Source organism: Triticum aestivum, chromosome 2A (genome assembly GCF_018294505.1).
Source record: "Triticum aestivum cultivar Chinese Spring chromosome 2A, IWGSC CS RefSeq v2.1, whole genome shotgun sequence".
NCBI lineage: Eukaryota > Viridiplantae > Streptophyta > Magnoliopsida > Poales > Poaceae > Triticum > Triticum aestivum.
Genome location: NC_057797.1, coordinates 496,510,627 through 496,516,626, shown reverse-complemented (window position 1 = coordinate 496,516,626; position 6,000 = coordinate 496,510,627).

Genomic DNA, 6,000 nt, shown 5'->3' with positions numbered 1-6,000 from the left:
AAATAAAGATGACCCTGGAGTCTACAGAACCCAAGGGAAGGTGATAGGTTGTTAGTGCAAATGTAAAACCAAGGTTGGGCCTTGCTGGAGGAGTTTTATTCAAGGCGAACTGTCAAGGGGTTCCCATTATAACCCAACCGCGTAAGGAACGCAAAATCAAGGAACATAACACCGGTATGACGGAAACTAGGGCGGCAAGAGTGGAACAAAACACCAGGCATAAGGCTGAGCCTTCCACCCTTTACCAATTATATAGATGCATTAAGTAAATAAGAGATATTGTGATATCCCAACAAATATCCATGTTCCAACAAGGAACAAACTCCATCTTCACCTGCAACTAGCAACGCTATAAGAGGGGTTGAGCAAAGCGGTAACATAGCCAAACAACGGTTTGCTAGGACAAGGTGGGTTAGAGGCTTGACATGGAAATATGGGAGGAGTGATATAGCAAGTGGTAGGTATCGCGGCATAGGCATAGCAATAGAGCGAGCAACTAGCAGGCAAAGATAGAAGTGATTTCGAGGGTATGGTCATCTTGCCTGCAAAGTTCTCCGAGTTGACGTAAGCTTGATCCTCGTAAACGTAGTCAAAGTGTTCCTCGAACACGAAGTCGTCTCCTGGCTCTACCCAAGGCAAGGACACAAGCAAAGTAAACCACAATCAACCACGGTGCAATGCGCAAGCAACATGATGCAAAAACATGGCATGATATATGGGATGTGATATGCAATGCATGCTTCGAAGGGAAAAGATTGAACCAGGCCTGAACTTGGCAAACCAAGTGCGCCGCTGGAAAGATGAGTTGATTTCGGTCGATATCGATATAAAGACCACCGGAATCGGATGCACGGTTTGCAAATGGCAAGCAAAACAAGAATGGCACAATTCTGCGATTAACAACATGATGCCATCTAGAATGCAACAAGAAACTAAGCTACTGCACCCCAACATAGCAAAAAAGCACATGGCAGTAATTTACTCAAGATGCTTGACAAAAGATGAACACTGAGCTATGGCTAAAACACACAAGAGCAGGTTCAAACAAGCATGGCAAAAGTGCAAAAGATAACATCATCACAGACTTAGTGAAAATACTAACATGTCAGGAATTAACATCAGGAAGCAATGTTTAGAGCAAGATAACAACATGCTATAGGATCAGATCTTAGCAATACAAGACATGGCATGAATCTACTCAAAGCATATAACAAAAGTCCCTTACTGACCATAAGCCAAAAAGGATCAGAAGATATGATGGCACCCATGTAAATATAGCAAGTTTCGTTAACAGATTCGGACTTAGCAGAAAACTGGACATGGCAGAAACATAATTATGAAGGCATGTTTGCGAGCTTGATGCACTCAACACAAGGCATTGCATGACAAACTAAGCATACTACCAGCAAGAAGACATGTTCAAGAAGTTAACCATGGCAAGAACAAACTCATAGCATGCATGGATCAACTACAATAACCTTGGCAAAATTGATTAACAAGTAAACAATCTGCCAGAAACATTTTATAGCAAAAGTACAACAATATTAAGTCATGCTAGGACACTCCATAAATGCAAACAAGGACATTGATGGATAGAGCATAACCATATGCCCAAATCATCCTTACTGAACATACTCAAAAGAGGCATGGATCATTTTGTAGCAACATGAATACATGGCATAAAAATAACAGCAGATCAAAGACTTGGTGAAATTCTAAGTCCCTGAAATCAGCAACATCACGAGAGCTACTTTGCATGCTTGTGCTAGTCACCACATTGATCACAAAAATACATGTCATACACCCCTGTAAAGGTGGCATGGCATAGCCCAAAACACATATAGAGCTCATGCTCATATGCAGCACATAATAATCTTGCAAAAATGACAAATGCTCATAAACTGATAAGAAACAGGAACTAACATTATGAAGCACTCTTGCAACAGTCATTTGGGCATCAAGATGGACTTAAACAAGCATGGTGCAATGGAACAAAATGAAGAGGACATCATAACGAACATTTTGATATATTGCACGCGCAAAACGGAGCTACAGATGAGGAACTATGACATGATGAATAGGGCCTGAAAACATGAGTCGAAAAAGGACTTCGTGGATTTTTACCTCGCAAAAAATTCAACGGGACGAGATGAACCCGGGACGGTGGGATCCGGGTGCAGCGGGGCTGTTTGGTTCATCTCCTGGTGGATCTCATCCGCGCGGAGCAGATTCGGCCGGAATTGACTCCGGCGAGAAGAAAGGTGGCCGGCGGCGAGGAAGAATCGGCGGGGCCGACGGAGCTTGGGGCGGAGCACGGCGATGGCAGCGAGGCCCCGGCAAGGCGGCGGCGCCACGGGGAACGGCGGGCGCGGATCAGCGAAGAACGGAGTCCGGCGAGGACCAGTGGCAGGCGGCGGCACCGGTGACTGATGCAGGGTGGCGGCGGCGAAACCGAGGCAGTGGCGGAGATGGCGGCGATGATGCGGGGCTCCGTCCGCGGGTGGCGGCCGCGGCCGGATGGGCCCCGCGGGCCCGATCCGGGCCCGACAGGCCTGGCGCAGTGGGAGGAGAGAGAGGGCGACGTGGCGGCGGCAAATTCATCGGGGACGGCGGCGTGGACATGTCCGGCGGCGCGAGAGGATCGGGGCTAGGGTTTGTACTGCGCGAAAAATCGGAGAAGATCACATATATATAGGTAGAGGGAGCTAGGAGAGTCCAAAAGAGGTGCGGTTTTCGGCCACGCGGTCGTGATCGAACGACCGAGAGGATGGAGGGGGTTTGGATGGGTTATTGGGCCACTTTGGAGGGGTGTTGTGCTACAACACACACAAGGCCTTTGCGGTTACCCGGTTAACCGTTGGAGTATCAAACAGACTCCAAATGGCACGGAACTTGACAGGTGGTCTACCGGTGGTAAACCAAGGCCACTTGGCAAATCTTGGTCCAATCCTAGAAATTTAACACCCGCTCACGAAAGAGGCAAAAGGGGGTGCCGGAGGACGTAGGAGTGCCGGATTGCAAAACGGACAACGGGGAAAATGCTCGGATGCATGAGATGAACACGTATGCAAATGAGATGCGCATGATGACATTATATGAAATGCATGACACGAAAACAAATGACAAGGAAACAACAATGAATAACTGGAAGACACCTGGCGCAACGGTCTCGAGGCGTTACAGTGGGATCTCACGGCAGTCGAGATTCAGAGGAGCGGTGGGCCATAAAGGACGCCACCGACGAGCGAGGATTCGAGTACGGATGCTATCCAGGATGGGGAGATGAGAGACGATCTCACCTAGGATGACGTCCGGGAGATCGCTGATGCGGTCTGGACGAGTTTTTTTTGTCGTGCTCCTCAGATCCGATGGGTGGACCCTCACCGGTCCCCGCCAGTACCGCCAAATACCCAGAGGAATGCGTCATCGGTGGCACGAGCCTTGCCCTCTTGGTACTAGAAGCATCGGATTCCATCTAGGAGTGACGGGTGCGGTGGATCTGGAAAGGCAGTTTGGAGGATGGGGGTGTTGCAACAACACCGTTTATAAAAAATTTAGTATTTTTTAACTGATGTCGTTGCGAGAATAGTGACATCGGACAGTGGCAACAAGTCGGACTCCATGCATCCACTTGATTCACTGTAACGCCCTCGATGCGGCTATATCTCCCACGTGTCGAAGCATGACTTAGAGGCATAACCGCATTGAGGGCGTTACAAGTTGGTAATCAGAGCCTTCCCCGACTTAGGAGCCCCCTACTTGATCGAATCATTGGCGTTGTTGAGTCTAGAAAAATGTTTTGAGTCTTATAGGATTATATATATCAGAGAGTAGGACTTCTTTTTACTCCTCGGTCCCTTCGTCGCTCTAGTGAGGCATCCTGACGTAGAGTTTTGACTCTTCTCTTCTCAAATTTCACTAATTATTTTAGGATCACGCGGGTATCTTGGAATCGTTCCGATGGTTTTGTGACGAGAACATTGTTCTTGGTGCCTCCTGACATTTAGGGGTTGTGGTAGTGTCTCGGGGAGTTTAGCTCCGAGGTGTTGTCGTCACAATTTTATCGTTGCAATTCTGGAATACCTGAGTTTCGCCGACATCGAAAATCTCTTTTATGCAGTTGTTGGTCAGATAACCTCGACGCCTCCCAGTACTGGGGCGGGAGTTCGGGAGTATTGCCATAACTCATATAACGGATGCTTTTCGAAGGTTGAGGTAAATGATTTCCGAAGGTTTCTTGGTTATGTGTTGAAGGATGGATACAGCTGGATGTAGGATTTGCTAGTTTTGGGTGAGATATTATGCTTCCCCTGTATCCCCAACACCTGATTGCATAACCAGAAAGTTTTGGGAGTTTATAAGTGGGAATTCAAGTAGCTCTTAGGATATCTTTCTGACAGATGTATGATATGAAATTGGGGTTTGACGTCTAGTGGTCCGCCTATCCACGGTTGGTTTTATAGTGGTCTTGTTGTGTCTTAAAGAGTCCTTGGCTATGCTGACTCGGGGACGCTTCGTATGTCATGTGCACTGCCTTGTACATGATGGTATTGTACGATCGAGCCTGTGTAGGCCCCACCATGAAAACTTCGGACGAAATCTCTATCATATGTTTGTTCCGGCTTATTCTGCAAGCCAATCCTCTGTTTTTGTTTTCAGTTGTGGTATTCAAGTTGCTTCGAAGTCAAATGTTGATTCCATACCTTTCCCAAGCAGTGTTCTCATATATCTATGTAGATGCTAATCTTTCTTGTTTATCGAGAATGTCATGTAAATCCTTTTTCAACCGGCGTGTTTCTCTTCAAGTGGATCCGATCATTTCAACATCCGCAAGATCATTTATCACTTCTTCTCAACGGTGTTTTGCTTCATCTGTCCCAAGTTTCCTTTGTTTTTCCCGCCCTCCCACCCTTTTTCTTGAAGGACTCAGATTTCTTAATCGAGTATCCATCTTATGGATGTGAAGTCTCTCCATTCTTTTTCGTCAATGTTCTTATCCGGTGATTCTCATGAAGATCCTAACGGAGCTTCAAGTTCGTCATTCTTCATTCTTTTCTTCTCCGGTGGATTCAATTCAAGCTTTGTCGATCATATCTGTCCTCGCTTCAAATGTTTTCTCATGCCGATGCACCTCATAATCATCCACTTCTTGCTATTTAATTGTTCCGGAGTGCTGAAGATATCTCAGAAGATTCGTTTCCATTCTCAATCCGTTCAATCTATTTCGAGGATGTTATCTCATTCAAGACATGTAATTCAACTGGTGCAATCTTTATTTTAAATCATTTCAATGGTGTTTCTTTTGAGTGGGCCCTAACCCACAGGTCTTTTCCCAGGATCTTACCTAACTCTTCTTATTTTCCCGGAGCTTATCAAATTCTTTTCCAAGTTTGACGTAAGAATGATTTATCATCAGTCAAGTGTCTTTCTCCAAGATCGGTCAAATTCTTTCTATCGTTTGGTTCAACCTTCCTAATTTTCACCCCGGAGTATCTCAACAATTCATGGTGGTGTTTCTCGTCGTCATTCTCAAATTTTGAAGACAGAAGAAGATTTTCCCTCCAAATCATATCCGTTTTCTCAAAGATTCATTATTCTAGCTTGTTGTCACCCTCTCATTATTGTTTTGATTGTTGGAATTCTTTTCACCCATCTGAAGCAATTCAAGAGTCTTCTGAGTTTGATTATCCAGAGTCCATCAATTCAGGTTTATTCTTTCTCAACTTTCAGTTATCATTCTCCAATCTTACCGCTGCATCATTCAAGTTTTCTCTAATCAGCCCATGATCTTTTCGTTCACTTGTATCAAAGTCCCCTCAAGCATCTTCGTTCATTTGCTAATTCTTACCGGTGATTCATCCCTTTACTTCATTTGTTTTCAATTCTTACGGTGGTTCGTTCAAGAGTTCTCGTCATTCGTTATCATATCAATTTATTCGTTGTTTCAATCCTTCCGGTGGATCGTTGAAGACCGTCTTAAGTTTGCTCCATATCTATCTT